The sequence below is a fragment of the Urtica dioica genome, chromosome 6, assembly GCF_054948205.1.
Source record: "Urtica dioica subsp. dioica isolate 48M chromosome 6, U.dioica_male_clone48M_v1_H2, whole genome shotgun sequence".
In the NCBI taxonomy this organism is placed as follows: domain Eukaryota; kingdom Viridiplantae; phylum Streptophyta; class Magnoliopsida; order Rosales; family Urticaceae; genus Urtica; species Urtica dioica.
Genome location: NC_142761.1, coordinates 36,642,128 through 36,652,000, shown reverse-complemented (window position 1 = coordinate 36,652,000; position 9,873 = coordinate 36,642,128). Strand labels below are relative to the sequence as shown.

The 9,873-nt window shown below is 41.4% G+C and overlaps 1 pseudogene; it reads left to right on the top strand.

The window, feature by feature from the left end:
• Nucleotides 1-211: 211 nt before the first annotated feature.
• LOC149393856 (S-protein homolog 29 pseudogene) lies at nucleotides 212-637 on the top strand (annotated as a pseudogene).
• Nucleotides 638-9,873: the final 9,236 nt, after the last annotated feature.

Here is a 9,873-nt window from a genome sequence, read left to right as displayed (position 1 = left end):
ATCCATATCGTCTTTTAATTCTAAAATTATTTATCCGTAAAAAATGGACAGCATTTATTCTGCCGATTTACTTCCTAATGTTTTTTATTTTCTTACAAATTCCTTACAACCACGTCCCATTATAAAAACCCATCCCAATAAAATATACATATTCACAAGACACACCAATACAAAGTCTTAACTTTTTGCATACTCAATCCTCTCATCAACAATGAAAACTTTCAGTATTTTACTCTGCGTTCTCGTGTTGGTGTACTCTAGTGGATTAAGTGAGGGCTGGTTTGAAAGAAATACTGTCCAGATAACAAACAAAATGACCCCAAACACAAGAGTGACCATTAACTGCAAGTCTGGAGATGACGATCTCGGCTCTCATATCCTCGAAAAGGGAGAGTCGTACGCGTTCAAGTTCAGAGACAACTTTATGCTGACCACGCTCTTCTTCTGCAACTTCCAGTGGAATTCTAATGGCGTCGTCGTGAGCAACTGGTTCGTTATCTACGATGACAGCAATACGTACACGAGTGACTGCACCGAGTGTATATGGAAGCTTCACACAGACGGCTTGTGTCGTTGGGTTTCTCATTATAAACGATTCCTATGCCTTCCCTTTAACAAGGACGCGCTTAGGGCTTGAGTTTTGGACATACCACGGTCTATTATTCTGATTAAAGGAGTATAGATGAGATTTTCGTTTAGTTATTTTCCTATTATTTATTATTCATCACTTTTGTCTCGTATGAATCTAGACACTGTATTGTGTTTGGCATATTATTTATTATTGTTTTTCTCTACACCCCTTAAACAATTACTTTCGTTTTAACAAAAAATTATTTGCACCATAAACCTTGATTTTACGGATTGTGGCAAAATCATGCACAAGTCAAATTTTTGGGAATACCCTAACTGTTTAATTTGCAGATTCTTTCAATCACTTAAAATAGAGGATTTTTGTGATGATATTTTTACATGAAATGATTAGTATCTTTCTATGATTCCTTTTTTTTATTTTTTTTTTATCTTCGTCTTATAAAACTAAAAAAAAAATGTGGTCTGCGCAACCGTCGTTCAATTATCTTTAACGATATAGAATTATGTCGAACATTCTGTCACTCAATACCCGTCGCGTACAGCTTTCAAGTGACAGAGTATATCACGCGATACCACTGCCCACCAAACAAACTTTTGCGGTTTATGGCGAATGCACTTTGCACAACAGAAAAATCTGTGGCGCAAAGTAACTGAAGTTTTTTTTTTATATAATTTAACATTAATTTATATTTGTTAATAGTCGTTAGGAATTTAATTTTTAAATAAAAAAATAAAATCTGTAAGATTTACATTAAAGATTTTAAAAACAAATCGTCTAAACTTAAAATACAGAATTTATAAAATTTAATAGTGCTAAGCTACATAACAAGTAATATTAGTAAAAGAAATATAAGTGTATCACAAACAAAATAAACTACTTGTTGTGGGTCGTTTTCACTTTTCAAGAAACGTGGCGGCCACACCCAAAACGAAATAAAAGAGACATGCAAGGCCCGGCCCAAAAGAGATTAAGACCGGCCCAGAAGGGATTAGGACAAATCGGGTGGTCATGGGACATGTTCCTTCACAAAATCTGCACATGACATGTTTCTTCACAAAGACGGCCCGGGGGTGTTTCTTCGCAAAGGCCTCCCGGGACATGCCTCTTTGTGCATGCCTCTTCGCGCACACCACTTTGCAGATGCCTCATGGGACATGCCGCTTTACAGATGCCTCCTGGGACATGTGTCTTCACAAAGGCTTCCGAAGACATGTTTCTGTTAGCAATATTATATTAATATTGTCGTAAATAAAAGACAATTTGCATGGAAGAAAATTAAACGTAAAAACAATTACTAATAAACCGGCTAAACCTTAGAACCGGAAAACAAAACGGAAATATAGTCGAGGCCCGTTGGACGGTTTCCTTGAAGCTTTTTATCGCCCTCCCACGGATGCTGGAACACGTGAGCGAAAGCCTCACAGGATACAACGACTTCAGAGGCAAGCTTAGCACCAATAGACTTGACTCTCGGCGAACTAGGACATGTGCGAAACTACCACCACGAGAAAGCAAAAGAAAAATTTTCTGGGGAAGGAGTGTGTTTCGGGAACAGTGGGGAATGAATGGATTTCGTGCGTTCTTGAAATGAGAGAGACCTCAGCCTTTTATAGGCGCAGAAGCATACTCAGCAACAGTTCTCAACGGAAGCAATAAAGCTCCATAATGCTCAATAATTCGGCATAAAGGAGAGGTTATAAACCGTCCTTAATGCGGTCCATAACTCGTCATAATGCATGGGTTACAAGTTTTAATTTCAAACTTTCAGAAGTGAAATTTGTAGTAAAAAGAAAGCCCGAGACCGAGACAATTCCCGAAACCCGAAACCCGAGCCCGAGCCCGGCTGCGGCGGCGCGCGTGTGTGTGCGTGCGCGCGCGTGAGGGGTTAAGGGTTAACCCACACACACTCTCCTTTCTTGCACTTGGATATCTACTAATTAAAGAGGATAGTATTTAAACACTACCACAACACACATCTTCATTCAATGTGGGACTCTTGGTATTCCACTTCCACAACACAACATAAATGTGTTACTTTTAGCCTACTTTGAGCATCAATTTCTCATTCATCCTAGGTCCGATTTTGGCAAACAAATATTCAATATTATACCTCTCGTTACGAGAAATCTGTATCACTTGGAATTATTTAAAACCGATGAGTGGAACCCACTCAAATTATTTCCACAAATCAGCCATACACATGTATATAAATAAACTATTTATTCACTTAATTCCAACAGTTTCTTCTCAAAGACAGCTCGGGATATGTTTCTTCACAACGCATATGTGGCGGGTTGCTCCAGTGTCCAGCCACAACTCCTTCGGGTTCGAGTCAATCATGTTGACCTCGGAGACCATAGCGACGAGGAGGTCATTATCATCCTCCACGACATTGGCCTCCTTCTTCTTCTTTGGCTTTCTACAATCGGCAGCTCGTTGACCAACTTTGTCGCAATTGTAGCATTTACCAACAATCTTTTGTTGGTACTTCTTCTTGAACGTCCCTCCCTTGACTCCAAGCTTGTGGGCGTGCTTCTTTCCCTTCGAGTTCTCGCCATGTTCGACGACATTGGCTCGCTCGGAGACGGTTCTCAGTCTTTTATCGGAGCCACGGTTGTCTTCCTCGATTCGGAGGCGAACAACCAAGTCTTCAAGACTCATCTCATTTCGCTTGTGCTTGAGGTAGTTCTTGAACTCCTTCCACCCCGGTGGCAATTTCTCTATCACGGAGGCAACTTGGAAAGACTCGCTAATGGTCATTCCTTCGGCTTGAATCTCGTGGAAAATGAGTTGAAGCTCTTGCACTTGACTCACCACGGTCTTCGTGTCCACCATTTTGTACTCGAGGAAGCGACCCACAATGTACTTCTTAGAGCCCGCATCCTCGGTTTTGTACTTTCGATCCAACGAATCCCAAAGCTCTTTAGAAGAGACTTTTGAGCTATACACGTTGTATAAAGAGTCGGCGAGATAATTTAACACGTATTTACGACAAAGGTAGTCGGATTCGTTCCACCCCACATAGGCCCGAAACACTTGTGGGTCGGCTTCACCCTCACGAGGAGTGGCCGGAGGATCTTCGGTCAAAAACCGAGCAAGTCCTATGGTCGTCAGGAATAAGACCATCTTTTGTTGCCAACGTTTGAAGTTGAGCCCGTCAAACTTCCCCGGCCTCTAGGCCGGCATCACCGTGGGAGGCCCTCGAGCCACACCCATGCTTGGAGCATCTAGGCCCAAACCCGCCATTGGTTGAACGAGACCCGCGGGTCCGTTCCCGGCCGTAGCCGCCATCGAGCCTTGTCCCAAAGCCACGGGGATTTGGCCAATGTTGATCAAGTTCGTCGGGTTGTTCACCAAGGAGGGATTGTCATTGACGTTCCCCTCAACATTCACGTTCATCGAGTTGTTCACGTTAGTCATATTTCTACAAAAGAAATCCACAAATTAGTAAACTTCAAAACAAATCCGAAAAATAATGAAAAAATTCACTTATTTTCCTTCCTCGCAACCTATCTTAAACGATAAAAAGCTTCATGATTGTTAGCAATATTATATTAATATTGTCGTAAATAAAAGACAATTTGCATGGAAGAAAATTAAACGTAAAAACAATTACTAATAAACCGGCTAAACCTTAGAACCGGAAAACAAAACGGAAATATAGTCGAGGCCCGTTGGACGGTTTCCTTGAAGCTTTTTATCGCCCTCCCAAGGATGCTGGAACACGTGAGCGAAAGCCTCACAGGATACAACGACTTCAGAGGCAAGCTTAGCACCAATAGACTTGACTCTCGGCGAACTAGGACATGTGCGAAACTACCACCACGAGAAAGCAAAAGAAAAATTTTCTGGGGAAGGAGTGTGTTTCGGGAACAGTGGGGAATGAATGGATTTCGTGCGTTCTTGAAATGAGAGAGACCTCAGCCTTTTATAGGCGCAGAAGCATACTCAGCAACAGTTCTCAACGGAAGCAATAAAGCTCCATAATGCTCAATAATTCGGCATAAAGGAGAGGTTACAAACCGTCCTTAATGCGGTCCATAACTCGTCATAATGCATGGGTTACAAGTTTTAATTTCAAACTTTCAGAAGTGAAATTTGTAGTAAAAAGAAAGCCCGAGACCGAGACAATTCCCGAAACCCGAAACCCGAAACCCGAGCCCGAGCCCGGCTGCGGCGGCGCGCGCGTGTGTGTGTGCGCGCGCGTGAGGGGTTAAGGGTTAACCCACACACACTCTCCTTTCTTGCACTTGGATATCTACTAATTAAAGAGGATAGTATTTAAACACTACCACAACACACATCCTCATTCAATGTGGGACTCTTGGTATTCCACTTCCACAACACAACATAAATGTGTTACTTTTAGCCTACTTTGAGCATCAATTTCTCATTTATCCTAGGTCCGATTTTGGCAAACAAATATTCAATATTATACCTCTCGTTACGAGAAATCCGTATCACTTGGAATTATTTAAAACCGATGAGTGGAACCCACTCAAATTATTTCCACAAATCAGCCATACACATGTATATAAATAAACTATTTATTCACTTAATTCCAACAATCTCCCACATGAATGAAATTGAGACGACAATTATAAAGACACGACTCGATGTGGTGATAGATTCTATGGTCAATACCAGTATAGGATAGGTAGGCAGAGCCTTTGAACCTTCCCTCGGAAAGATATGCCATCTTTACTGACTACTCAGTAGACACGTTGTCCTTGAACTGTTAGTTGTTTTGTATAAACGATAAACATATCCCCCACTGATATCTCCCTGACACAGGTTCAGTTCTCATGGTTATGTTCATTTTGGCCTTGAACATTCGCCTGGTTCTGCAAGAGTTTCTAAAGAATTAAGCGCAATTAATTCTCTTTTGAAGCGGCCCCACTTCTCTCTCACATAGGTGATTCTTTTATCAAGAGTAATCCCGCATTACTCATTCGGAATCTCAACAACCCGATTTCACAGAATCATTAAAAGCTCTAAGCTTAACCTCGTACGGGAGTCACTGTTTTAATATAGGAATAGGACTAGGGATTTTTCCCCACAGTGACCTCACATAGCCATTGACAATTAGGTTGTCCCTTTGCACAAGATCTTGGGATCTCCAGTCATCATGGTTGGGTTTCCTTTGCCTTGGCTTTATTTGCCATGGCTTTAGCCCCATTCCTTTGGATGTCTTCTCTACTTGGTCCCTATTTAACCCTTTGGTTAGCGGATTCTCAATATTCTCTTTGGACCTAACATAGTCAATACTAATGACTCCAGATGAGAGAAGTTGTCTAATGGTATTATGTCGTCGACGGATATGTCTAGACTTACCATTATACATCACATTATGTGCCCTACCAATAGCAGATTGGTTATCACAATATACACATATTGCAGGCATAGGTTTTGTCAAATTAGGAATATCCTCCACAAAGTTCCTTAGCCATTCAGCTTCTTCTCCACATTTATCCAATGCAACAAACTCAGATTCCATCGTGGATCTCATTATCACAGTTTGTTTGGAGGATTTCCAAGATATGGCCGCACCTCCCAGAGTGAATACATATCCACTCGTGGCTTTCGAATCTTGAATATCAGATATCCAACTTGCATCAGTGTAACCTTCAATTACTTCAGGATATCTAGTGTAGTGTAGACCATAATCACGAGTGAATCGTAGATACCTCATTACTCTTACGATTGCTTTCCAGTGTTCAGCACTTGGATTACTCGTATATCGAGCTAGTCTACTCACGATGTAGGCTAAATCCGGTCTCGTGCAACTCATCAAGTACATGATACTGCCTATCACTCTAGCATATTCAATTTGTGAGAGATGCTTTCACCTTTATTCTTAGACAAGTGTTGACTAATGTCTATGGGAGTTCTCGAGACTCCAGAATCGTCCTTTCCAAACTTGTCTAGAATTTTATCAACATAGTGTGTTTGATCCAGTACAATCCCATTGGGTGTTCGGGTAATCTTGATCCCCAGAATTACATCATCAATTCCCAGATCTTTCATATCGAACCTTGAGTTCAATATATCTTTTGTGGATTGGACCATACGATCATTACTCCCCACTATGAGCATGTCATCTACATATAAACACAAAATCACATATTCATGTTCAGTGGTTTTAATGTACACACATTTGTCACACTCGTTGATCTTAAATCCATTTGACATCATGACGTTGTCGAATTTCTCATGCCATTGCTTTGGAGCTTGTTTAAGACCATAAAGCAACTTGACTAGTTTACAGACTTTCTTTTCTTGTCCAGGTGCAATACAACCCTCAGGTTGATTCATATAGATCTCTTCTTCGAGATCTCCATTAAGAAAGGCTGTTTTTACATCCATTTGATGAATTTCAAGATTGCGTAATGCAGCAACTGCAATTATCAATCTAATAGAAGTTACTCTCGTCACGGGAGAATAAGTATCAAAGTAATCAACACCCTCTTATTGTTTATACCCTTTGATTACCAGTCGTGCTTTATATTTATCAATTGAGCCATTGACTTTCATCTTCCTCGAAAAGATCCACTTAGATCCAAGCGTTTTACTTCCAGGAGGAAGATCAACCAACTCCCAAGTGTGGTTTTGCATGATAGAGTCTATTTCACTTCTTATGGCTTCTTTCCATAAGTGACCCTCAACCGAGTTCACTGCCTCTTTATAATTTAGAGGTGGAGCCTCCAACATATAGGTGAAAAAATCAGAACCAAAAGATTTTTCTACCCTCGCTCGCTTGCTTCGTCTAAGTCCCTCAGACTCTATCTCTTCTTCGGACTCTTCATCATTATCTTGAGTTATTTCCTCAATATCCTCAAGAAATTGGTTTGATGAACTCAGTTAAACTTCCTTAGACTTATAAGGAAATACATGTTCAAAGAACGAAGCATTTTTAGATTCCATAATCGAATTGTTGTGTATATCGGGGTTTTTCGAGTCATACACAAGGAATCTATATGCATTACTATGGTGTGAGTACCCAATGAACATACAATCTACAGTTTTTGGTCCTATCTTCATTTTCTTTGGAGCGGGAGCCACTACTTTCGCCAAGCACCCACACATTCGCAAGTATTTATAGGAAGGTCTTTTTCCTATAAATAGCTCAGACGGAGACTTATCCTCCTTCTTTCGGGGTATCTTGTTCAGAAGATAATTTGCAGACAAGATCGTTTCCCCCCACATTTCTTGGGGTAACTCAGAACTTAACAACATCGCATTCATCATCTCCTTGAGAGTGCGATTCTTACGTTCGGCCACGCCGTTTGATTGAGGAGAATAAGCTGGAGTGAATTCGTGAATAATTCCATGTTGTGCACAAAAAGCACCAAATGGTTCAACATATACACCTCCTCGATCACTTCGTACTTTCTTAATCTTCTTATTAAGTTGATTCTCAACTTCCAATTTGTATATGGCAAATTTCTCAATTGCTTCATCTTTTCTTTTAAGCAAATATACGTAACAATATTTTGTACAATCGTCAATAAAAGTCATAAAATATTTATTACCACCTCTCGTGGGCATGAACTTTAAATCACATAAATCGGTATGGATTAAGTCGAGAGATTCATTACTTCTTTCAACACTATGAAAAGATGTTCTCGTTAATTTTGCTTCAACACAAATTTCACATTTATGATTTGAGTAAATATTAAACTTTGGAATACACTCCAAATTAATCAATTTTCTCAGTGTGTCATAATTTACATGACCTAGTCTACCATGTCATAAATTAGACGACTCAATCATATAAGCGGAAGAAGAAGTTTTATTCATTTCTTTTACCTTGATGGCCATTACATTCATTTTGACCATGCCATTCTTGACATAGCCCTTGCCCACATACATTCCATTTTTAGACAACACAAGTTTTTGAGACTCTAAAACCATCCTAAATCCATGGTTATCCAGCACAGTCCCAGAGATAAGATTCTTCCGCATATCAGGCATATAGAGAACTTTGGTGAGCTTCATCTCCTTCCCAGAGGTCATCTTCTAGAAGACTTCACCTTCCCCCTTGATTTCAGAGGTAGCAGAGTTGCCCATGAACAACTTTTCTCCATCTCCTAGCAGCTCAAGGGTGGAGAAGGAGTTCTTGTCAGCGCAGATGTGGCGGGTTGCTCCAGTGTCCAACCACCACTCCTTCGGGTTCGAGTCAATCATGTTGACCTCGGAGACCACAGCGACGAGGAGGTCATTATCATCCTCCACGACATTGGTCTCCTTCTTCTTCTTTGGCTTTCTACAATCGGCAGCTCGGTGACCAACTTTGTCGCAATTGTAGCATTTACCAACAATCTTTTGTTGGTACTTCTTCTTGAACGTCCCTCCCTTGACTCCAAGCTTGTGGGCGTGCTTCTTCCCCTTCGAGTTCTCGCCATGTTCGACGACATTGGCTCGCTCGGAGACGGTTCTCAGTCTTTTATCGGAGCCACGGTTGTCTTCCTCGATTCGGAGGCGAACAACCAAGTCTTCAAGACTCATCTCATTTCGCTTGTGCTTGAGGTAGTTCTTGAACTCGTACCACCCCAGTGGCAATTTCTCTATCACGGAGGCAACTTGGAAAGACTCGCTAATGGTCATTCCTTCGGCTTGAATCTCGTGGAAAATGAGTTGAAGCTCTTGCACTTGACTCACCACGGTCTTCGTGTCCACCATTTTGTACTCGAGGAAGCGACCTACAATGTACTTCTTAGAGCCCGCATACTCGGTTTTGTACTTTCGATCCAACGAATCCCAAAGCTCTTTAGAAGAGACTTTTGAGCTATACACATTGTATAAAGAGTCGGCGAGACCATTTAACACGTGGTTACGACAAAGGTAGTCGGATTCGTTCCACCCCACATAGGCCCGAAGCACTTGTGGGTCGGCTTCACCCTCACGAGGAGTGGCCGGAGGAATGAGACCTTACCGAAACAATGAATGGAGGAAGCCTTCAAACATTCCAGAACATGCCTTTAACGTAAACGACGAGGGAGTTTCCGAAGGAGGCACCCCGAAATGGCCGCGTGACAAGAAAAAATACTGCGACTTCCACAAATATTACGGACACGATACTCTGGACTGTGTCGTAGCCCGAAAAGTACTTATCGAGAAGTATAAAAAATGGACAGCTGAAGAATGTCGACCTGGGACCACCGCCCCTGAAGAAGGAATTTAACAATAACAGAACCCGAGGAAATCCCTCCCCATAAAGGGGAAGGGCAAAGGAGGACGATAACGACGCTCCCAAACCAAAACCCCGGATCGACTATATC